At 40.0% G+C, this 26,172-nt stretch overlaps 1 long non-coding RNA gene across 3 annotated transcripts; it reads left to right on the top strand.

Annotated features, from left to right (window-relative positions):
• The first annotated feature begins 184 nt into the window (after positions 1-184).
• LOC140686041 (uncharacterized) lies at positions 185-25,754 on the top strand. 3 transcript variants are annotated; one of them, XR_012059468.1, is made up of 6 exons: positions 185-331; positions 4,511-4,646; positions 6,446-6,556; positions 14,605-14,709; positions 24,386-24,600; positions 24,711-25,754. It is a non-coding gene; the product is annotated as an uncharacterized lncRNA (long non-coding RNA). The 3 variants fall into 3 exon arrangements; XR_012059469.1 differs by having other exon boundaries at positions 14,541-14,709; positions 24,487-24,600; XR_012059467.1 differs by having other exon boundaries at positions 14,541-14,709.
• Positions 25,755-26,172: the final 418 nt, after the last annotated feature.

Here is a 26,172-nt window from a genome sequence, read left to right as displayed (position 1 = left end):
TTCCAGGGTTTTTTTTTTGTCTTTTGACCTTTGCCTTTGTGTGAAACTTTTTCCTGTGCAGAATTTGTTTTATTTGGTTGAATTCATCAATCTTTTATGACTTCTAGGTTGTATGTTGTATGTAGACCTTCCCTACTCTGGGTGTCTTTTTTATTAATCCTCCCATATTTTCTTCTAGTGCATTTACAGTTGTGAGAAGTATGAGGGAAGAATGGTGTATTTTGATGGCCACCACAGTCTGCCCTTGCACATCACAGATCTGCTGCTTCACACGGGTTTGGGAGCAGCTCCTTCACGATCTCGCTGAAAGAAGTTTACAAAAAGGAGATTGGTGAGCTATTCCTATACTGCAGTTAGTCTTTGGGGCTACAACTGATACACACACTCTCTCTCCTCCACTATTCATTCTAAATTTCCCTCAGCAAGTGTCAGTGCCTTACCTAGTGGTGTGACTCAGACCTACATACGTGAAGGTTCTGAATTCTAGATAGTTATAACTTTCTCAGTTTGAGGTCACTGCTCATGTCTGTTCAGAGCTGCAAATGGAGCACATGAGAACCATTCAGATCTCCTGCTATTGCGAGTATAGTTAACTGACACCCCCAGCTTGCACCCCTCTGGGTCCACAGCAAAGTCATGCTCCCCGGGGGTGCTCAGCTAATGACTCAGTAAGGCAAGGATGCAGGCTCAAAATACCTCTAATAGAGGGGGCAGGGTATAGCTCAGTGGTAGAGTGCCTGCTTGGCATGCACGAGGTCCTGGGTTCAATCCCTGGTACCTCCACTAAGAAGTAATAAAATAAATAAACCTAATTACCTCTCCCTAACAAAAAAATTTTTACAAAATACTTCTAACAGGTGACTGTGCACAAAATCTTCCCACTGGGCTGACCAGAAACTTCTTGGAACTCTGCGATAGTCTGTGCTGAGACTCTTCCTGCCCAGTCCTCCTCTGTTTGCCTCTGTGTTCACAGTGTCTGACTTCCATCGTGGTCTCCCTGCATACTGCTGTTCCCTCCCATTTACCCTTGACAGGCATTTCTCCCCATAGATTTATGTGTCTGTTCTTTTCTTGGCATTTGCTTCTTGAGGAACCCAAACCAAAGTTTATTAAAGAAATTTTAAAAATTCATCCTATTAACAAAATAAAGGAGGAAAATTGTATTATAATCTCAAAGATGTAGAAAAATCATTTAATAACATTGAAAATCAACTTATGGTTAAAAAAGCTCTTTGCAAACTAGGCATAAAAGAAAACTCTCTGAATCTGATAAAGGATATTTTAACTTTTTTAAGCAGCAAAATTATAATTAATAGTGAAGCAGTTAAAATTTTCCATTTGAGAAAGAGAACAAGCAAATTTGCTCACTACCCAAACCCCGTCCAACATTCGGGGGGGAAGTATATATATATATATATATCTGCCCCTGGTTCCTGGCAGAGAGCTCCTAAATCCCTTGGAATTTTCTGGTGATAGGAGTGTGTCTTGTTCTAATGAGATGACTCTTGGTGAGCTCCTGGAGAGCTTCAGAATGAGGACTGATCACCAGAAAAACCAAGCCATGATTAGAAGCTTGGAAATTTTACCCCCACTCCCCATCCTCTGGGAAGGGAAGAGGGGCTGGAGATTGAGTTAATGATTGAGAATGCCTACGTGATGAAGCCTCCATAAAAATCCCATAAGTACAAAGCTCAGAGAACGTCTGGGTTGCTGAACACATGGAGGTACGGGAGGGTCATGCTCCAAAAGAGGGCATGGAAGCTCTGTGTCAGCACCTCTTCCCCTCCACTGCCCTATCCCTTGCCCTATGCATCTCTTCTATCTGAATGTTCATCTATTAGCCTTCATCAAATCCTCTTATAATAAACTGAGATACATAAGTGTTTCCCTCAGTTCTGTGAGCCAATCTAGAATAGTGTGTACCCCTAGAAGTGGGTCATGGGAATGCTAATTTGTAGCCATTCAGTCTGAAGTACAGGTAACAACTTGGGACTTGGAATTGGCATCTGAAGTAAGGGCAGGCTTGTGAGACTGGGCCCCTAATCTGTGGGATCCGATACTAACTGCAGGTCGTGTCAGAACTGAGTTGAATTATAGGACATCCAGCTGGTGTCAGAGAATTGGTTGGTGTGGGGAAAAATGACACATCTGGAGTCAGAAATGTGAGTGTGGTAGTAGTGTATATGAATAAAAGGGAAACATGAAGAGGTTTTTGTTCTGTTTTGTTTTTACTCTATAGACTATTATAGAAGAATTCTAGTTAGTAAACATAGAAGGAATGATAGAATTAGGAAATTATCATATTGTATCCTTGGATGAATTAATGGCCCTAGGTAAAAATCACTGATAGCTGCTGGAACTATTAGGAGAATAGTTGATGGCGAACTTTATGTTAGAGGAATCAAGACAATGCTACCTACGCCTCAATCATCAGTAAAAGTGGGGCTATAAATCAATAATAAAATAACATTTGGGGGACAATTAGGGATTTTTAATGTGTACTGAGTGTTAGATAAAACTAACAAAGTGATGTTTTTAAAAAATACTAAAACCAAAAAAAGTGGAGGAAGAAGTGAAAGAAGCTTGGCTCTTTCTTGATAGTGTTGAAGGTTGGAGGTGGGTACATAGGGATCCATTATACTTAGTCTTTCCTCTTTTGTATATACTTTTAAATCTCCATAAAAAAATGTTTAAATGTAAGGTCATATAAGGGAAAAAATGCCAAGAAAAATCCTAGATGAAAACCAAGATTTATATCAAACAAATCAGAAATGAATATAAGGAGTGTTCCACAATGTAAAATCCTGCAGAAAAACCAAGAAGAAATAGAATTATGTATTGGGTGAGGGACTGAGGACAGTGAAAAGAGATTGCTGGCAGCACAAAGAGCTGTTAACAGACAGAGTGACCTTTGGGATGTTGTAGAATAGGGCCCAGCAAACTATGGCCCGTGGGTCAAATCCTGCTGCCGTCTGTTTTTGTAAATAAAGTTTCACTGCAGCACAGCCACGCTCATTCAGTTAGGTACTATCTTTGGCTGATTTTGTATTACAGTGGCAGAGCTGGCCGTTGTGTCCAAGACTGTATGTCCCACAAAGTCAAGAATATTTCCTATATGGCCCCTTACAAAAAATGTTTGTCAACCCTTCTTGTAGAAGATGAAATCAGAAAAAAAAAAAAAAAAGATCAGGATGTTTACATACTTTGTTACATATGGTTTTTGGTGACACATTACAAATATGGATATCTCTACTAAAAAGTAACAATGGGTGAAGAAACTGGAAATTGGAGGTAATAGAAAAAGAAGTTATTAGAGACTGTATATCAGAGCACACTTTTCTCTGTGAAGTCAAAAGGCTAGGCTACTTGCTAAGTGAGATGAGACTAACAAAGCCAGGAATTTGAAAGGAATAAAGGTTTTGAAACAATGCATATCTCTGTATTATAAAAGGCAGAAATAGAACTATTGAGAGGAATTTCCAGAAAATCACATTTTTAAAATCTTCTAAAATTGTTATGTATTTACACCAACACCCATAGATCTGGCTTAAGAAATTAAATGTAATACTACTATTGAATCCTTCAATAGATCCTTCCCTGACCCCTACCTCCTCCTCCATCCTCCTCCACTACCCAGAAATTGTTGGCTGTCATTCCCCTTAATGTTGTTACACATTTACTTTTATTTAATGTTGTTATACATTAATATTTTATATAAAAGTAACAATAAATATCCAGTATTAGTTCTTTAAATACTTTAAAACTTTGTATAAACACAAAAAAAAAAGTCCAGCTGGGTTTAAAAAGAGCCAAGCAGACTTTCTCAAAAATGAAAAATAGTCACTGATATTTATAATTTAATAGAAAGGTTAAACAGCTGATTAGGCATAGTTCAAGAAAGGGTTATTAAAATGGAAGGGAAATGTGAAGAAATTAACCAAAATGCAGCAGAAAGATAAAGGGATAGAAAATATAAAAGAGAACACGAGATTAGGAGGAAGGAAGGTCTAGCATCCCTGGTGGGGATTCTAGGAGAACAGGAGAGTGAAGGAGAGGAGACCCTCTCAGTCAAGTGAGGGAAGCAAATCAAGGAGGGCATGATGCCTTGCGTCAAATGCTGACAGGTAGGATGAGGGCCGTGAATTGCACTGCTGAGGTGAGCAGTGTGAGTTCCCTGCAAATGTAGCTGAGTGCTGGGGTGAGGGCTTGAATGGAAACGTGTATTCGTTTTCTGTTGCTAGCTAACTAGTTGCTACAGGCCTAGCAGCTCAGAGAGACATGCATTATCCTGTCACACTTTCCCTGGGTCTGAAGTCTGAGTGCAGCTTAGTTGGTCCTCTGCTCAGTGTCTCCCTGGCCTGGAGTCAAGGTGTTGGCCAGACCACGTTCTCCTCTGGAGGCTTGGCAAGGGAAGGCTACACTGCCAAGCTCACTAGGTTGTTGTAAAATTCATCTCCTTAACACTTCTAGGGCTGAGTTCCTCGTTTTTTTTTTTTTTTTTTTTTTGCAGGCTGAGGTCCACTCTCTGCTCCTGGAGGCCACCTGCTACTTCTTGCTGTGGGAACCATCTTACGGCCCCTCTCTGCCCCTCTCCTTAGCTGAGCCTCTTGAAGACCCGCAGGAGACCATCCTCTCCATTCCAGCAGGTTAAGAGGGAGTTTTATGTAACATAACCTAACTCAGAGTCTATTCTAATGAATAGAAGCCACTTAAAACTTAAATCCACTTTCAAGGGGAGGGAATTACACAAGGGTGTGATCCATTGGGGGTTACCTTTGCATGTATTTCCACAAAAGGGTTTAAAAGAGGAGTGAGGAAAAGAATGGGAGGCAGAGTGTTTAGAATACTCTGTGCATTTTGCTGTAATAGGAAAAATAAAAACTACATGGTGGATAGTTGGAAGAATTGAAATCAAGAGAGATACAGATTTTTTTTTATAAGTGGGAGAAATGACAGCATATTGATGAGAAAGTAACAGAAGAGATTGAAGAAATGATGATATAGGGGAAACAGTGTGGAGAATTGTTGGTGCAGTGCCTTTGAGTAGGTGAGAGGGATGGAATCTAGGATACAGATGGAGGGAAAGCAGATGGAGGGAAAGCATGGAGAGTTCATCCATGGTAACAAGTGAGACGGCAGAGTCCTGAGTGCAGTGCGCATGGGCACGAGTAGGTACGTAGGTAATAATGTGAGGAAATTCTCTGTTGAGTCCTTCAGTCTAGCTCTTCTTGAATTTCTTTCTTTCTCTGTCCCTACGACCAGAATCTTATCTGAGGTCTGCATGATATCTGACTCCAGTGTTGCCCTACATCTTCCTTCAAGACACTAAGGATCTTTCTTTTTTGTTTGTTTTTTTAATTTTTTTTTCATGTGGGGAAGGTAATTAGGCTTATTTATTTTTTAGAAGAAGTACTAGGGATTGAACCCAGGACCTCATGCGTGCTAAGCATGCGCTTTACCATTTGAGCTATCTGCTACTGCCACTAGTGATCTTTCTTAAACACAAATTTTATAATATCCTTAACTTGCTTTAAATCCTACCGTGAAACACTAACAAACAAGGAGGGAAAAAATAAACAAAGGATGTGAATAGTGAATTCACACCAAAAAGGAAATATTTTCACTCATCAAATTGCACATATGTTAAAAGATAATACTTAATTCTGGAAAGGTTGGAAGAAACTCTCTTATAACTGATGAAGGGAACGTCAATTATGACACCTCTTATGGAAAGGAACTTGACAATATGTAATGTTCATTCTTGGACCCAGTAATTCTTCTTCTACAAATCTCTAGTGAGGAAATAATTAGGAATGTGAACAAATGTTTATATGCAAGCCTGTCTTTCATAACTTTACTTATGATAGTAAAAAATGAAATAATTTTTCAATAGCACAGAAATAGTTTTGTATATTAGAATTCATCTATGTGGCTAACTATTCATCCTTTTAAATTGTATACTTTCAAAAAATTCAGTTATACTTAAAATGCTTAATTTAAATTATAAAATTTAAAGTAAGAAAGCAGTCTATAAAATAGCATTTATAGTATTGATCACAATTTCAGTATATATGTACATGTAATATATAAAAATGTTCATTGCATTCTTCTCTGGCTAGTGAATTTGTGGTAGTGAATTTTATTTTCTTCTTTATCATCTATATTTTCCAAGTTTCTTGCAATAAGCATGTATTACTTATACCAAAAAATAGTATTGAATAAGGAATTCAAATGATTCTCTTTTCCAATAGAAAGTCCACATTATTGGGTGAGCACACAGGGCTTTCTCCTTTTGCCCATCAGTACTCCCAGTCTTGTAACAGACTCTCTAGGAACTCAGAACTGCTCATAGTGTTGGTTTGCAGTCCACTCTGCCTCCTCCCACCCTGGAACAAAGATGCTTTGTCTCTTGGTGAGTGTTTTCCTGCTTCTCTTTTACCTACAGTGATAGTTACCCCCTGTGTCTTCTCATCCTTGAAGACTCACCTCAACCAACACCTTCTTCAGAAAATCCTTGCTGGTGTCCTTCCTTCTCATTCTCTCCTCCACAGCCTAGGTAAGTTACCCTTCCTTTGTCTCCTCAGGTGACTGAGCAGCTATCCCTGCGTGGTCATCGTGGAGGCTAAGATACTCTTGTGTCGTATTATCTACCCTAGAGGTGAATCACAATTATCTGCTGTATTATTTATGTATTGCCGTGTGACAAATTACCCCAAAACTTAAAGGCTGGGAACATTTATCTATCATCTTGAAGTTACTTGAGATCAGAAATTGGGGAGTGACTTTGCTGGATAGTGCTGACTCAGAATCTCTCTTGAGGTTGCTGCCGGAATGTCAGTGCGATGCTGTCATCTGAAAGCTTAGCTGGGACTGGAGGGTCTGCTTCCAAGCTTTCTCATGCGGCTGTGGGCGGGAGGCCTCATCTTTGATGACTGTCAGACAGAGGCCTCAGTTCTTCCCCAGGTGGGCCTGTCCGGATGACAGCACCGTGGCTGGCTTCAACCAGATGAAGAACCCAAGGACAAGAGAGGTAGAAGTCACAGTGTCTTCTGAACCTGGCTTCAGAAGTGACACACCGCTGCTTCTGTTAGTCACACAGACCAACCCTGGGACCGAGTGGAAGGAGATCAAAAGGGCATGAATATCAAGAGGGAGGGTCATTAGAGGCCATCTTGGAGGTGACTCTGTCTGTCTCACTGGCCTGAACTGGGTCTTGTGCCCCTTGCACTCCCCCACCTCCCCCGCACTTGCTTAGTATGGTGTCTGCTTAGCAGTTGGTAGTCAGTTCATTTCAGTTTGAATAAGTGAGTAAGTGAATGAGATATCAATGGTAATTTTATGCATTTTATATGCTCAATCAGTACTTATTAGCTAACTACCTCTTGCTATGTAAGGCAAGAAGCAATAATAAATTATGTCTTAATTACAGAAGTAAGGAATGTCTGAGCTCTCCAGCCTTCAGAAAACTATTCTGCAATAAGGTGGGATGTGGGTAGATAAGTGGATGGACAGATGGAAAGTTGGAAGGACATAAAGATAGATGCAGTTCCCGTCAGTCCCATCTCTATATTTTTAAGGAAAATTATTTTGCTTTGTTGTGCTTACATTTTTCTAATTTCTTCCCCCTATTCTTTAATTTCTCACAGCAAAATTGATATTGGGAAATTTTCAAGTAATTTTTAGAAAAACTCCATCATTGTTTTTCTAAGTTGAACTAAATAATTAATTTTTACTTTAATCTTTTGTGTGTAGAGTTGTGAAATGACAAGATTGTAAAAGCTAAGTTTCAGGAGTTGAGTTCAACAGAGGAGACTTAATTTCTGTCCCTTCAGACATCAGAAATGTCAGGCTTTTGTTACAGTCTTTCAACACTGCCATTGTTTTGAAGATGATGCTTGTTCTGTGCAGTTTGCATATACAGATGCCCTTTGCCTGAACAGTTCAGTAGAAACTAGGTGTAAAGTGTAAGACGCAAGAGAAATTGAGAGAAAAAAAAATAAATCTCTTTATTATGGTGCCTAAATCTTCAGTGTACGGGAGCTTTGCAGCTGCACAAGGAGAAAAATGCATTCAAAACCATAATGCCAGTGTGAATAATCCTTTCTCGAATGCTGCTTGCAGACTGCTCCAGCTTTGTCAGGTGAACTTGAACCGGGCCATCAGATTGGCCCCTGTTCCCATTGCACACCCTGTCTATCACCCCAGGGCATTCACCATCTTGACTGTTGTTTAAAGAGAACAAGCAATCCATCATTGAACCAGGGAGTCACTTTCTCATAGAAAAGTAAAACCAGCATGTGACACTACTCAGCCCTAGTGTTTTGCAGATTAAAATGATACATGGCGACTCACGTGTTACTAGGAAGATTAAGTCAGTTATCTTGTTCCGTTGCCCAGACAAAAGAATTCCCCTCAAGCAGTAAGTGGGAGCTTTACAGGAGCTGAAAAAGTTGGTCTCAACTATACGGTGGTAAAACAGAGAATTTAGCAAGACAGAAAATGAATGTTACTTTACATCTATGCACCTTCCCTGCAAAAGATGGTACAAAGAAGACTCCATCCCAAAAGAGGGAGCTGTTAAATCTTTGTACAAGAGTCTGCTGTTTGAGGCCCCAATTTTATTACCAGAGATGGACACACAATGTATTGTCTGACTGCCTTAGCAATTGATTTAAATATGGTGAAATGAATGAGCAGCCGCTGGCCCTGAGGCAGTTAGCTTCATAAGAGTAGATTGCAAATCCTGCAGCTACAGTATCAAGTTATTAACACCGTTATTCCATTGTGTGATCTACACAGTAATAAAATTTTAAATGAACCTCCATACAGAAATGAGTTCACAATGGAAGGCTGGGATTGCAGCCCTTAATTTACCAAACTGAAGCAAATATTTATCATATTACAGAGAAAAAGTATTTCTTAAATAATTGAATTCATAACTGTTATTTTTTTAAAGTAATTTTCAAAAAGGAGACAAAAGTAAGTATCAAACTGTTTAATTTTAGATTAAGTGCATTAATTAAAATTAACATAAGAAAAATTCATTTCTTTCTAATTAATTTTTTTAACTTAAAATAATCTTTAAGTTTAATTTGTGTTTTTCCATTTAGACCTTACACTAAAAATAACACAGTTTAAAGACAGAATTATGTTTTCCCTTAGGTTCTCATGAATTTTAAACAACACCATTGTTAGAAATGTCTTCTTTGTTTACATTTTGCCCATATTTTGCCACGACAAGACCTTCCTAAAAAGGCTATTTTTCTAGTCAAAGGGATTTCAAATTGAAGAATGCTCTCTTTTGTAACTTGTAACTACATTTTTAAACATTTCTTGTCTGTAGCCAGCTATATGTTCTGTACATATTCTCTAAGAATAAATGACAGTGCTGGAATATGTAAGTTTTCTCTGCCAGGGACAAACACCAGATTTGACCCTCTTTTCCTACACAAATCACCAAAAAGGAGAGGGACTATTTAAACACTTTTGTTAGACATTTGACATGGTCTTTTCCAAATAACAGAAGGACCCACAGCGACTGGCTTTGAAGGGCGGTATTCCCAACGTGTTTTCAATAGAGAACATTCTCTCTGGGCTGAGCACCTGGATCATGTGCAGCGTTCCCTTGGGCTGGGCAGCAGTCACTGAGCCACCTGCATCAGAGAGGATGGTATATGAAGGACGGGAGCCTCTGGCCAGCTGTATCCTTCCCCAGCCTTTGGGGCATGTTTGTGTAGGAGCCAGGCCAGGACAGACTAGCACACAGGCATCCATCTCTGTGGCCATCCTCTTTGCCCCACCCCAGATGAGTTAGCAAGATCCTTCAATGGTGTAGATAAAGGTTAAGTGCAACGGAGCCCACTAGCCTTTGAAACATGCCTTGTGCAAAGACTCAAAGCCATAAATTGTCTTGACAATGGCAATTTAAAATATCCAAGTACTATGACTTTCAGACAAGCACCAAGGAAGATGACCTGAAATTGAGCTGGATATTGGTGTAAGCTCCATAATTCATCATGACCTTGACAACCTACCGCAAAGAGACCCGAGCTCCTCCCCTCCTGCCTCCTCTTGTCCCTCCATCCCAGCAGCAAGGCCTCTGCCCTGTCTGAGCTGAGCAAGGACACACACTCAACAAACAAAAATTATTCCTAGACTTCTTGAGACAACATAATCACATATAACGGCAAATTAAACTTGGCATCTCTAAAACTCTTTGTTGCTAAGTATCATCTTTTATTATATTCAACTCCTGGTTATTGGAGGGGAGGTGGAAAATGCAAGCAGTCCAAAAAGAAGGCTGTTGTTTAAGATCCATCCTATAAAGGCCAATAATACATTGTTGTTGTTTTTCAGTGGCTGACATAGTAACTGATGACTGGGAGATAGACAGCCCCAAATTGCCCTGGATGTCAAGAAATGCCAGATTTTGCCATCAGTAACTTAAAAACTAAATTACAAGGCAGATCAACATGCACTCAGTGCTTGGCCATTTGGCGTACTTCTTTGGTGGTTTTTGAAGATATGCCAAAAATGCCTTTTTCAGAACTTCTACCAACCAGAGTGTATCTCAAATGCTAAAATGGTGAACTAAAAAAGATACTTGAGGAAAGTTAACTTTTTATAAATTTTAAAAATCAGTCAAATTATCAGGAAAATATTGTTTTCAGGCAGCATTTTATAGTTTGGTACAGCTGACTCATGCAATTTGCTAGAAGACAGAAGAGACCCTGCCAAGCGGTTTGTGTATTTATTGCGGTGTTTCCCATTGGAAAGACTAGTTATATATTCCACTCTGCTGAAAATGGCTTCCCCTTTGCCCCTGCAAAATAACCCTAGAGTTATTCTCTCTTTCAAATGCTAACATCATGTTTCTTATGAAAAGAGCTAAAACTCAGAGAGCCACAGGTCCCTAAGTCTAAATTCAGAAGTATGACCTTTCAGGAAATAGACCCTTTTTTTGTTTTTTGAGAAAACTGTTTAAAAATCCAGACTGTGAATGACTGCCTCTCAGTTGGAAAGGTCACTTTGAGTGCACTGTCCACAACATTAACTAGAAATGACCCTTGTCATCACTCTCAGCATGTGGGACAGAAGAAACAAATGAAAAAACACACCCGAAAGATGGTTTCTAGAATAGGCCACTTGGATAATAGATGAGACGCTGTGCTTGTGGACCACATGGGCTCCTGGGGCATTGTTCCCACTGTGTGTGAGTGTGCTGGGTGGCTTCACGATGACAAGGCCGTGGAGAACTGCAGCATCTCTACTGGACCACCATCGCAAAGTGAAGAAAACGTCGTCTCGGTTCCCAGCTAAGAACACTCCCTCAGTAACGTGTTTCAAACTTTGATGTTGTCATTTTCTTGATTACAGATTCCTTTCTAGAAACACTTTTAGGAGAATGAATCAAGGAAAATGTTTTCATCATTTAATGTCCACATAGTTTTCCCCCCTTCTATGTAGCGGTTGTCAGGAAGGACTTCCACTAAGCAGAATGTGTTTTTTTCTGGCCAGAGTAAAGAGAGTTAAATTATAGAGCCAGCTGGTTGCTTGCCAGGGAGGTTGGAGAGGAAAGAGTGCCCTGCCTTCACTTTTCTTCCCATATTACCAAACTGCTTCTTACAGACCCTGGCCCCATCTCCTGCACCCTCTCCTCTTTCTCTCTTCCTAACCCCTCTAAGCGGTAGGTAATATTAAAATTAAAAAGAGAGAACTTCTGGCACTGAACTAATTCATAGGGCTACACCCATTCTCCGGCTTTCCCTCTTCTGAGAAATGACTTTTAAACATCAGCAGATGGTCAGGTCTCTTCCAATTCCACCTGCAGTCACTCTCTTCAGCCCTCTTGAAGGGAAGAGTGTGATGAAATCACAGGAATGTGCCCTGGCTCTGCCACTTACAGAAGAGTGGCACCTAGCCTCTCAGAGCCTTAAGTTCCCACATGTAAAATGGGTGTAAAAAGACACACCTTGAGGTGTTGTGAGGATTGGAGGTAACACATGTGAAGGACTTAGCACAGTGCCTGGCACATTTTGGTGTTCAGTTAAGGATAGGATTTTATTATGGTTATTATCTAAACTCTTTCCCCTTTGCAGTCCTGCAGAATTCATTTTCCCAGACCCACTCTCAGTAACCTTGGTGGCCAAGACCACTTAACTGCGCATACCCTCAGTCCCTCCCCTAGACCCAGGGAATAGTCTCGGTTTGAAGGAGAAGTCGTTTCTAACCAGGGTGCGAAGTGGGAAACGCAAATAACAAAAACAACAACAAAATTAATAGATTCCATTCATGGAGTTATTTACTAATGCTTATTCATCATTATCATGTCACCTGGAAATATATTTAAACCATATCAAATTACTTTTTTTTAAGTCAGAATAGTCTAACATTCGCAGGTTCATACGGCTCAATCTAAATAGTACTGAACATCATCCTCTCTTTCCGTCTGTCTCCAACCTCATCTCCAGGTAGTCCCACATCCTCCCAGCCTCTCCTGACTGCAGTTCACCAGATAGGACATGCCCTCCCACAACTGTTTCCCCAGGCTCTTCTCTGTGCCTGCAATAGCCTCCCCTCCCTTGGGAAACTTATTTGTCCTTCAAGACTCAGCTCAAGTGTCACCTCCTCAGGAAGACTTTCTCTGACTCTCCTACTCCCCTCTGGTTACACATGCACACAAACACACACTTGCACATACACACACACACACACAGAGGCTCCATTACACCATCACAGACCTTTATGGTGGGACCTCAATTGTACAGTAATTACTTGTTTATGTATCTGCCTCCCCCATTAGATTATGAGCACGTGAAAGCAGAGATTGTTGAGTTCATTTTGTCAGCCCCAATGCCTAGCCTTGCACTTGGTCGTTAATAAGGCCTTGCTGAATGAAAGAATTAAATCATTAAAAATCACAAGATTAATTGAGAGTGTAGTTTTATGATTGACCCATTGTGGCATAACTCCTGGTGTAATACAGTATTTAACATTGCGCCGTGCACATTGCACGTGTTCCATAAATGTTTATGAACTGAATGAATGAATGATGGCAGGTGAAAAATCTCTTAATTAGATCCAGAGGGTCCTCTTTATTTGTACAATCCAAATAAGAAAGGCGTTCTCGGACACTGAAAAAAGCTATGCCGACATCTTTGTCTTACAAAAGACTCATCTGAATGATAATGAGTGTGGAAAATGGATTAGCTCCTGGGTGGACAGGTTTTCTTTGTTTATTTGTTTGTTATTTGTTTTTGGAGCTTTTTTGTGTGGGTAAAAAAGTGAAAATGCTTGAGTGCTTTATCGCTTAGGGACGTTGTCCCCTCTTTTCATGATTTTGATTTTAGTGCTTATTTAATTAAGAAAATTAAATTATTTTGATACATGAATTAAAACTGAAAAAATAATAGTTCCCAGGGTTGTATTAGTGTAGATTTTTATCTTAATTTGTATATCTACCAATCATACAACTCTGGAGAAACTGATCACCGTCTGTTCTTGGGTCCTGGTGATAAGACATTATCTCTAGGAGTTTTCTAGTATGAGGTGACCAAACTGTGTCAGTAATCTAACTTTTAAGGTGATCAATAAATGTTGCTAACTCTCGTTATATGTTTTATTACATAACATGCTTCAAATGAAGCTCTGAATTATTTTAGAAATAAGCGATTTATTGTTCTTGGCTCAGAAACTCAGCATTTTAAAATGCATTAAGAAGGCTATTTTTCAAGTTTTGTGAATTAAAGAGTGTGTTTCCTCCTTCAGCCAGAGCAGATAAGCATTACTGAGATTAGGGTACAACATGATACTAAAATCAATTAAAGTAGAATTTAAGGGAAAAAAATCATTATCAGGGATAAAGAGGGATTTTAATTGGGATAGTACTGAGTCTATAGATCAAATTGAGAATCTAATAAAGTGTCTGCCTTCATTTTTGATGTTTGATGATTGACAGCTCTGACACCCCACCGCTCTTCCTTACCTCTCTGCCCCACATCCGGAAGAGCAGACCAGAAAGCCCAGGTGCTCTCTCCTTTGGCACCAGCAGGAGGTTAAAAGAATGCAAACTGCAGCTCATGGAAAGAACTTTCACACCAGCCCCACACTCTAAACACCCTCAAACCCTTCACGCGGTCTTTCCTGCCATTTTACACTTACTCAGGTGGTTGCCTTGTTCTTCCCAGAAAGCCTTATAATGTGAGTAATAATCTTCTCACACCCTTTTGGTGCATGCGTGGCATCATCAGTTTTGACGCCAAATTTTGGAGGGAGCAGGGGATGCATTGTGCATCTACAGAGTGACCACAGTCGGGGGAAAAGTGACATTTTATCAATACAGAATTCTGATCCATGGGTACCATACATCTCTCCATTTATTTAAGTGTTCTTTAATGTTTCTCATAAATGCTTCGTAGTTTTCAGCATGCACTTTTTGCCTATATTTTATTAAATTTTTCCTAAGTAGTTTATATTTTGATGCTATTTACTTAGTATTATTTTCTTATTTCAATTTCCAATTGTTCTTTACTATTACATAGAAACATAATTGAAGTGACATCAGCAGGATGACCAATGGTTCTCTACCTTCATTCCCCACCATAGTACATTGATTTTTCCTGTCATCCATGGATAAGAGTCCAGGAGCCCCACAGAGAAACTCAGTGTGCCATTGGAGCAGAAGAACCCAAGAACAGATGCATTAAGAAGGTAAGAGGAACAGTTTCACTTTGCCCCCATCACTCTTCTCCTAAGGTTCAGTGCCAGGAAAGACCCCCACAGCCATGAGTTCTTTCAGTGAAAAAACTGAAAGCTTGAGAGTCTGTGTCTGGGTTCCTCAGCCATGCAGGATTCTGCCCAAGAGACCCACATCTTCCTCACCTCACCCCAATCACTAACATAATCTGCAAGCTTCAGTGATTGGGAGAGGCTGAGAGTATAGCAGCCAGGGCTCAGAATTTATCAAAGGGATGGTACTAACAACACTGTGGTTCTACCTACTAACTGATTCACAGACTGTCAGAAAGCCCATCCATGAGAAACTGTGGCTGCCTCAGTGCAAACCCCCAACAGACCCCATGTGGACCCCCAGTGCTCCCAATGCCTAACCACCCCCCTCCTCGCATAGCCAGCTTCTGTGGACAGTGAGAATGAATCTTTGCAGATAGCAAGCAAGCAAGCAAGCACAGAAAGCCAGTCTAATTCTCTGAGACAGGATGAAGGCTCACAAACGAGCATTTCAGAACACTTCCCTAGGGAAGACAAATGGGAGACTCTCAACACCCGGCCAGGCTTTTCAGGCTTGAGAGAAGGCACGTTAGTGGTGACAGCTTCTTCAAAAGTTAAAACAGCAATAGAACTTCCAGGAACATGATACTACCAAAGAAACACAATAATTTGCTAGTAGCTGACCACAAAGAAACGGAAGTCTATGAATTGCCTGACAATTCAAAATGATTATTTTAAGGTCACTCAGTGACTGCAACTCAGTGAGTAAACAGATAGACAAGGTGACAAGTTCAGTAAAACAATGTGAACAAAACTGAGAGTTTCAACAGAGAGACGTAAACTATCTGAAAGAGACATTAAGAAAGCAATCCCATTTACAGTAGCATCAAAAACAATAAAATATACAGGAATAAACTTAACCAAGGAAGTGAAAGATGTATACATGGGAAACTGTAAGATGTTGTTGAAAGAAATTAAAGAAACAAATAAATAGAAAAGCACCATATGTTCATGAATTGGAAGAATAAATATTGTTAAGATGACCATACTACCCAAAGTAATCTACAGATTCAATGCAATCCCTATCAAAATTCCAATGGTTTTGTTCACAGAATAGGAAAAAACCCTAAAATTCTTATGGAACCACAAAAGACCCCAAATACCTAAAGCAATCTTGGAAAGAAGAACGAAGCTGGAAGCATTACACTTTCTGATTTCAAACTATTTTGCATAACTATAGTAATCAAGAACACAGAAACAAACACACAGACCAATGGAACAGAATAGAGAGCCCAGAAATTCCATCAACTAATCTTTAACAAGAGCACCAAGAACACTCAAATGGGGAAAGGATAGCTTCTTCAACAAATGGTGCCAGGAAAATTAGATATGTACATGCAAAAGAATGAAATTGGACCCCTATCTGATTCCATTCACAAAAACTAACAATACAGAGGTTCCTTTAAAAATTAAAAATAGAATTACCATATAATCCAGCAATTCCACTTTTGGGTATTTATCCAAAGAAATTGAAAACACTAACTTGAAAAGATGAATGTAACCCCAGAGTTCACTGCAGCATTATTTACAATAGCCTACATAGGGAAGCAACCTAAGTGCCTATAGATAAAGGAATGGAAAAAGAAAGTATGTATGTACACAATGGAATATCATTCAGCCATAAAATAGAATGAGATCTTACCATTTGCGACAATGTGGTTTGACCTTGAGGGCATTATTATGCTCAGTAAAATATGTCAGACAGAGAAAGACACCATAATCTCACTTACATGTGGAATCTAAAAAACAACAACAAAAATCGCACACACACACACACACACACACACACACACACACACACACACACAAGTGTATACCAGCTTTCTCTTCTTTCTGTTTATTTAATGTTGTGGTCAAAGAAGAGAGAATTAATTTCCCATTCACCCTGACTCAAATGAGGTAATGAGGTTGGGACTGGAGGTTCTCACTGCCAGTCCTGTTTGCCCCAGCAGGGGCTTTAAAGTGGCTTTGAAGCAGATGCCAGGTTAAGGGCAAATCCTACTAGAGAGTCTAGATTTGCTTAGATGGAAAAGGAAGAAATTTCCCAGGGATGGAGCTGAAACTGATTGAATTGATCTGAATTTGAGAAGCAGGGAATAAAGAGGCAGTGAGATTACTCCTTGACTGGTCGCCAGGTTTCTTGGTGTCCTGAAATTGCTGCCTCTTTATGTATTGTAAAAGTGAAATAAGGCCTGGTTTAAAGAGGGGAGTCAATACTCCAATCTGGCACACACCAAATCTACACCTTGACAGAACATTAAAAGTCTTGTCTCAATCATATTTGATGTCTGTATTGATTCTTTTTCATTACCTGGGTAATACAAACATAGAATTTCATACTCTATTGTACTGTATATGGTACAAAGGAAAGGGGCCTCCCTTACCCCACCAATCCAGTCTCATTCCCAGTGTCTACTATTACTGTTTGGTTTGTACTCATTCATTCTTTCATGTGTTTTCCTATACTCATATGAACATATGGATACAAATTTTAAAAGATGTTGATATTTTTATTAAAATTGAATTATTCGTACATAATGTTCTACAGATTGATATTTTCATTTACTAAGATATTGTGGACAATTTACCTCTTCCAGATTTTGTCCAAGGTAGACTTTACCAGGAATAATGTAAATAAGAAGCATTACCACGATTAATACAGCTGCCCCACAAAACAGCCCTCCCAGATTATATATGTGTTTTTTAACCAAGGCCATCCAGAAATAATCCTTCATATTTGTTTGTACTGTCTTGTGCCACAGTTCTTAAGTGCCCATCCCAGAGCTAATGCCAAGCTGGCTGCAGAATCATTCCAGTTTTTTTTTAAATACAGATTCTGGGCTCGAGCTTCAACAAGTCTCATCCCATAAGTCTGGAAAAGGAGCTGGGAATTTATAAATATAACACTAAGCAATTCTGAGAATCAGCCAAGTTTGGAGACACTGGAACCACCGGTGTTTCCATATTAGCAGTGTCGGTAGTGGCAGATGAGTTTGTGGTCACCTCAGCAAGTCAGCTCGCTTAGCGACACTCCACCCTTAGGGCAGTGCGTAGTATTCCCCGCTGTGAAAGCACCGTAACTTATGTAACTGTGCCCACTGATGAACACTTAATCAGTTCCATTGTTTTTTTAAAGCAACACTATAACAAACATCTGAGTGTCTGTGTGTGTGTGTGTGCAGGCAGAGAGAGAATAAAAGTTTCTGTAGGATAACTTCTTAAATATGGAGTTTCGGGTTCAGTGGGTATATGCTTTTTAATTTTTGCAACAACTCCTCCAAAACCACACCACACAGACTCTTCTCTTGTTCCATGGTGTGTTATAAAAGGACTTTATTTCACTTCTCCAAAGAATTATATTGATTACAGTTATTAACTATAAATAATGTCATTCTAAAATCCATGGTAGTTACAATTATTGTACATTTTTACTAATCTGTATTTTTCTTTGACACTTCAATAGAACTCACTTTTTTAACCTTTCTCAATTAATACTTTTATTTTTTATTGCTGTGCAATATTATATGTTACAGGCGTACAACATAGTGATTCACAATTTTTAAAGGTTACACTCCATTTATAGTTATTATTAAATGTTGGCTATATTCCCCGTGTTTTACAATATATCCTTGTAGCTTATTTTATAAATACCCAACAGTCTGTAGCTACGCTCCCCTCCCCTTCTCCTGCCCCTCCCCCCTGCCCTCTCCCTACTGGTAACCACTAGTTTGTTCTCTATATCTGTGGGACTCATGTTATCTTTGAAATAACTAAAAATCTAAATCCTGTATGATTTTTATACTTTAAATACCACCACATACATATGTTACTGAACTAGGTCCACTTACCCAATAGCCAGGAAGCCAAACACTGAGACACGAAGATTTGCAGCAGAGAAGAGGTTTATTCACAAGGCAGCCAAGTGAGGAAACAGAGAACAAGTCTCAAATCCGCCTCCCCCAAGGTGAGGGGCTTGGGATATTTATGGGATAAAGCTGAGGCATAGGGAGTGTGGGGAAACGTGATTGAAGATAAGAAAAAGGTGAAGTCTCATCCGTCTGTGCAGACACAACAGGTGCAGCTCAATTACAAGCTTCTTGGTAGGAGGGAAATGGCAGTCATGCACATTCAGGGTGGAGTTTTTGGCCCTCTTACCTCAAAAGGTCACCGAGAGCAGACACTCACACATGCCCAGTTGGAGAGTTGGTGGTCTCAACCAGTCAAAACTGGCTCAGACCGGACACAGCTGACTACAAGTTCCAGAAAAAACAACCTGGGCAAACATCTTACTGTTTAGGCTGCCTGACGCTTGGAGGACAGGCAAGTTTTTGTAAAAACAATTAAAGTGGCTTGATCAGTGAAGGTGGGTTACAGTTCATAATTTATTAAGCAAGTTAGGGTTTAAAGGATCTAATTGGTGACTAGCCTCAGCTTCACATTTGGGACTCATCATTTTCAAAAAAATAACAAACTAGCGACCATCTGTTAGGACTTCCTGTACACCAACATTACGTGGACTAGCTCATTTAACTCTATTTAGAAATTAAAGGTACTTAAGTCCACAAGCTAATAAACATTAGAAGTGGGATTTAAACCAAAGCTGACTGATCCCCAGGCCCAGGCATGTGAGTGTTTGAATTTAACTTTTCTATTTACTGTGATAGAGCAATGTGAATGGGAGCTCGAGTATATTACAACACATATAGAAAGATGTCACTATTGCCTCTTAAACTGTTCAGAAATTGTGCTTATATAGAATATATCCTGATCCCCTGACTCCCACCTTGCCAACTACCTCACTTTTTCTCAGCTCTTCAGCATGCTCTTCCCAGCTGTGGAAGATTCTAGGCACAGCTTGAAACGATGAAATATTGTATATATATTTTTTAATGGATTATTCAGGCAGACCCTTTTATGACCACATCTATGATGAGGATTGGGGGAAAGGTTAACATTTTAACATACTACTTTCTTCTTCTTACCAAAAAAAAAAAAAAAAGGCAGGGATTGAGATGTATCTTAACCACATGCACACAAATAGGAATTTAAAACTAGTTGTTCTTTGTCTATAAAAGAGTTTCTTCATTCATCAACATTAACTCGACAAATATTTATTGAGCTCTTACTATGTGGGAGGCACTGTTACGAGTGCTGGAGATAACTTCAAAGCACGAGGGCACACACATCCTACTGGAGATTACATTCTGGTGAGGGAAAACAAGGTAAACAAAATAAGTTACCAAAATAGTACACTCTTTGGTGATCAGTGTGAGAAAAATAAAAATGGTTGGACCTTTCCAAAGTAATGTACATAACTGGACAAGAGTAAAAGAATCATATATGTATTCAATACATTGTCTCCACCTGAATTAATATCTAAAAGTCTTTCAACTTATAAAGGGAAAAAGATCATTTGTTGACTCAGATCTCTCGAGTCTCTGCATTGTAAGGGGAAAATCAAACCTCTTTAATAAAACATCCATATTTTTGTAACTTTTAATGAATTTCAGTGGCAGAGGAGTATGCTTCATCCAGCCTTTGAAAAATAAGTACTATTCTGAGGTGAAGCTAGAAGAACACTGGTTAATAAGGAATGAAGTAAAATTCCGGACTGCTATTCTTGGGCTGGTTCATTCAGTTTTCACCACCTCTCTGCCGCTCTACAACTTTCTGCTCTGAGGCCCACCCTCTCCCCTCTTCAGCAAACCAGACCATCATGTTAATAAGAGTTGATTTGTAAATAGCGTCTCCCTCACGCCATCCCCACCCCCCTTTGGCCAGGCTCCTACTTTCCTGCTCAATGGCGCAGATGCGGCTTCGCGCTGACTGGGACCAGGCAGCTATTAGCAGCAAATCCAGTGAGGGAAATTAATGAAGGGGACAACTAATAAAAGACAGCTCAGGACAGCCAGACTAACTTGCTCCGAGCAGTAATTAACTTTTTTCTTTTCTTTCCCTTTTTTTTTTTTTTTTTTTAGCTCATGAAGGTAAATATGCCATCGGCACTGGTCCAGTCTAACTCTTCTTTATTAAAAAGGAGAGAGCAGAGCTATTCATGGGGAGCTGAGACTTAATCTGTTTCCCCTCCAAGAAGAACAATTTTAAATTACTTGTGTGATGTGTTTGTAGATCCATGATGCCAAAATCAAGAGACACCTTTAAAGACGAGGTAGAAAGGAGGCAGGTAAAGAAATATAAGTCTCTGAATAAAAGAAATAGTCATCCCCTGCTTGGAGGCAGCTGGAAAGAGAGAATCTTTTCTAAAGTTTTGCTTTTCTTCTCCCAAAAATGATTGGCTTCTTCTGTTCAATGCAAGTGGTAAATAAAAAATAAGATTGGATTTAAAGCACTGGCAAGTCTTAGACGTCAGTGTTAAATACTTGCCTAGCTTGAGGGATATTTCAGTTGCCTTCCTCACACCTCCAGTTTCCATTGGTAAAGGCAGTTATAAAAGGCAACTTAAAATTTGGTTTCTTCGTCTATTTTTGAAAATTTACACAGCACTTCTGAGGATATGTCTTCTGAAAATATCCATATCAATATAAAACCGTTAGGGCTAATGCAGAAGTGTTTCTGAAAACAAACCTATTGTATTTTATTAAAACTTTGAAAATTAGAGCTAGAAGAGACTTGGGAAATATCTAGTCTTATTAGGTTTCTCAGGCAAAGAGACTTACTCATGATCACACAGCAGATCAGTAGCAAAAAGGACTCTCATCAATTCAGCCTCTTGACTTAATCCAGTGCTCTGGCCTCCCCAAATTGAAAAGTGTCATCACATACTCTAAGGAATTAATTAATTATAGGACTTCAGTTAAATGTGTGATTTAACTACACTGTCCCCTTATAGGCTTGGGTACAACAGGATCAAAAAACGCTATCACACTGAGTTTTTTCCATAGCGTCCCAGGAATCAATCTACTCTTCAAACTAGCCTCCAGAACCTATGGAAACACCTCAATCACATCCTGGGTAGAATGAGGCAAACACGTAATTATATGTAGGGCTCTCTCAAGAACAGATGTCTTCTTCATTCAAGAAGGGCAGGTACCCAGATAGTGGATGCCCTCCTGCAAAATTGCCATCAATCAATAGCACTATACAAAGAGACTACAGCCCCATATTATTATTTCCCACAAGACAGCAGAAAGTCTGGGTGTGGCCAGTGACAGAACTTTATACATGCTTACTCCTACATCAGTCGTATGGAGAAATAAAAATTAAAATTTATTAAAATAAAATAGAGAAAAATGCAGACAAACGACACTGCTTTAAAAACAAAGAAAGAATAGTGGTATATACTTAAAACTACTAAACAATACACTCAAAAATGGTTAAGATGATTTTTAAAAATCACTCGGGATGGCTATAGACTTTGAGGCATAAAGCTTTCTTGCACAACAAAAATTAAAAACAAAAATGGCTTTTATAACAGAATCTGCAAGCTATTCAGAGGTGACCCACCATGTTTTATAGACTTTTTTTTGCTACAAATAAGTTTTACAGTCTTCAAATAAATATACGTCCATATTAATCGAACTGGGCTATTATATGCAACAATAATCATCAGATATTAGTAGCTTTTAACTCACGAAGTTTTTCTTCCTCAGTAATATCCATTGTGAGTTGAACTGACTCACAACAACCATTGTTCTTCACATAATCACTCAGAAGCCCAACCAGCTGTGCTATTTTGGCCTCCCCATCTCAAAAGAAGAGGAAGATAGAGACCAGAGATGGAGCCCCACTCTGCTGTAAGGGGCCTGAGCTTGCACCTTAAGGTTGGAACATCAGATATTGGTGGAGACTAGAAACATCCTCCAAGCTATCCAGCAGCAGAATCTTGTCTTGATGGAATGAAATGAAATCACAGGCTTTGAATAAGAGTTCCAGAGTAGGATACAGATAGTACCAATGAAATTCTGTTTCCTAGAACATGCAGGAATATTGCCTAGTGTATATAAGCCACTCTCGGGACAAAAAATAGTCCTACTCAAACAGTGATGCAGTGCTGAAGGGCAATGGCTGAAGGCTGTGACTGTTACAGACTCTGAGACACAGTGAAGATACCATGTGGTGTAATCATAGCTGTCTGGTTTAATGTTAGTAGGAGACTCCTAATCCCTTCAAATATGCTATCAAAATTCTAAAGTGTGTCATGAATACCAAAAAGTTGAGAAGCCTAACATTTATGAAAACTCTCCTAGTTCCTTGCAAAAGATCTTGTAACATCACTTACTTTGCTGGGGTAGAAAAAGGGAGACATTGAAGAAAATTGAACTTCGGTATCTTCTCAGTGGAAAGATATAGAACTAGGAATCATCTGGAGAGCTATGACCACTAGCTGTCAATGTAGGCATTTGCTCCAGCCTGCTTTGTAATGTATTCTCACCATTGTTATCTTATACACATTGTTATCAAAGACGTGAGTACCCGAGAGTTTCAGAATAATGTGAAGGTGAGGTGGGTACCTCTGGCCAGTGTCTTCATCAGTTCAGCTTCATCTTCTGTAGTTTGGAACGATTTTACTCTGGGAAAACTCTCAGAAGTCTACACAACTCTCCCTGGTGTAGGGGAGCAGAACAGTCTAACATTGCAGAACAGTTTTGCCCAAATAGAGCTTAATCCTCTTTAAATTATTTGCTTACAGAAAAATAAGACTCAGTGTTCGCTACACTCTTTTTGATACTTCCCAGACTGAAGATGTCAGATGGCCTCTCCTAGGTCTACTGAAAATGACAGAAACTTTCTTTGCAAAGCCATCACAAGCTCTACTGGCAAGGCTTTACTGTGCAGTGCCCATGTGGCAGATATAGTGAAACATTTCCTTCTAATTCAAGAGAAACACTGGATTTGAGCTCAACACTTTTAAGTTGCTTTACTGCCCTATCAGCAAAATCGTGTTTTCTTTGTCTATGCCAAGGTGCTGCCATGGCAATTTGAGAGTTAAGGAAGATATTCTTAGTTTAGATAGGCTTGATTCAAAAAACATTTTTGATCATGTCCTAGGCACTCTAATATAAAAGAAGTATTAATGTATTAATACAATACTTATCTAAAGTTTATAGTTAGACTTTCCTCCACATAGTTTCAAAGGTATGTTCAAGGTTTCACCTCATTTGATTTCTTTTCCAAAATTATCTGGAAAATAAGGCAAAATGAATATCATATCTTCACATTGAATCAATCTTCTTGTATATGTTCGCCTGTACTGTTTCAATATATGTAAAAGGTAGAAAAAAACACAAAATCAAAGTTATTCCAGAATTCCTCACTTTTTAATTATTTCAGTGCATGGCAAGATTTATGTATTATAGAAAGAAAGCAAGCCCATGGGGTTACTCTTTTGTCACAGTGGCACTAGTTTGGCTTCTTTCTGCTATTCTTATACCAGGGAGGCAATAAACCCCCTTGAGAGTCATAGAGCTGCCTGTGGAGCCCTGACAGCGCAGAGAAGCTTTTATACCAAAACACAATGCACAAAGAGATCATAAACACATTTGAAAAGGAAGATGACCTCTTTGTCACAAGGAATTAGGCTTTATTGCAAGCTGCTCCCATGGAAACCAGCCCCCAGTTTTCTCTGCTTATTTTGTAGGTTCCTGTCTGCATTTAACATAGACTTCAGCACTTTAATTGTTTCTAGATGAAGATAGCTGAAAGTCTTCAGCTCTTTGCTCCATTGTTTAACGTCTCCAGGTATGCTTCCAGGTCCTGGAGTGAAAGGAAATGAAGGTGATGATAGAATCATTAGAAAGGAAGGAGAAATAAAGGGAACTACTGGTGGAACAGTCTGTTCTACAATTCAATAAGGTATGTACTTACTGAATCCTTGAAAGGCCAGCTACAGTCCCAACAACCTCCTCGGAGATGTGTCCTTTGAAATAACTAACTTTTTGCCTCTTGATTTCTTACACCTACAGTGTCTACCAGGTAATGTGACTCGAAAGGGCCCTCAAAATCGAAACAAAATTAAAAGTATGTTCCATCGGGAAGAATCTTGGATCCCAAGTCTTTTTGTTTCATAAGAAGTGTGATTTTTGTGAGAAACTTGATATGAAGAAAACTGATTGCTTATACAGTTATAGCCTTGAAAAGAAAAAGGGAAAGATTAAGTTTTTTTAAAAGTTGATAATGAGCTAAACAACCTTGAAGCTCTGCATCCAAAGCTGGTGGGACACCTGAAGAATGGCCTGGGGTCCAGCTCAGTGAGATGCGGGAACTCGGAGGAGGGCCAGAGAATGGGATCCTGGTAGCACAGGGACTTCGCGGATCTTTCTCCTTTCCCGCTTGCATCCCGCCTCCACCTCCCTCCTGGATTCCTGCGCTCTGGTCCCGCGAGGCTGAGCGTTTTCTCCCACAGGTGAGACCCACCCAGGGTGGAGGGCAGAGCTGGCACCTGTCCGTTTGTTCAGGCAGCACCGGCCTTTCACATGATGTTCCTAGTCAATAATCCAAGTTGATTTTTCCCCTCTTCGCGCTTGAGGGGCTAGAGAAGCCAGGTGCGAGCGAAAGCAGACGGAACAGGAGCACTCCCATCGCCTTCCCTCCTCCCGCGACCCTGGCACCGAGAGGGGGAAAAAAAAGTCATTTATTGTAGCGCACACACCATCAGGATTCTTTCCCACTCCATCCTCCGATTCACGCCACCTTGCAGGGAAATAATAGCTCCGGACACACTGGCTTTCCCGATCTGTTATTCGGATGACTGAATTTCTTTGCTCCTCTCTCCGGTCGGGGACCATCTGAAACTGCCCTCAAGTTGCGTTCCCAGGGGACCTCCCCCCTCGCCCGGATTCCAGTCGGGGACCAAAGAGCAGCTCAATTAGGCGTCCTCCGTAAGACGACCCTCATCCAGATTGGATAAACCAAACTGGGAAAAGAAAAACGGGTGGGGGATGAGAACAGTTCCTGTAGGCCTCGCCCCTCCTTGGCGTCGGCGGACCCCTGGGGGTGCCCACTGCGAGCCACGTGAGGAGGCCCCAAGGGAGGAGCACCCCCACCCAAGAGCTTTGGAAAAGAAACTGCCGAGAACAATGAACCCCGAAGGGCAGAGGGAGGTGGAGGAGGGAGAGAAGCCTAGCCTTCCACCCTCTCCTCATTTTTTTTTTTTTTGGACATTCTTTAGGTTTAATCATTAAAGTGGATCCTTTAAAGAAAAAAAAAAGGAGACCTCAGCTTAACTTCTGACAATCTTCACCACACACTGTCAGCGAAGTGAAAGATCTGGATAGAGCTTTGTTGCTTCACTACCAATAGCAGACTTGGGGAGACCAAGCCTCGGATTTCTGGCCACATCAAAGCAGTGATTATGCAAATACCCATTTTTTTAAAGAATAAAATGGAGGGGGAATTATTTATCACACAATGAACCCCCTGCCAGGG

Source organism: Vicugna pacos, chromosome 2 (assembly GCF_048564905.1).
Source record: "Vicugna pacos chromosome 2, VicPac4, whole genome shotgun sequence".
Taxonomy (NCBI): domain Eukaryota; kingdom Metazoa; phylum Chordata; class Mammalia; order Artiodactyla; family Camelidae; genus Vicugna; species Vicugna pacos.
This window is presented reverse-complemented; position numbering and strand designations above follow the sequence as displayed.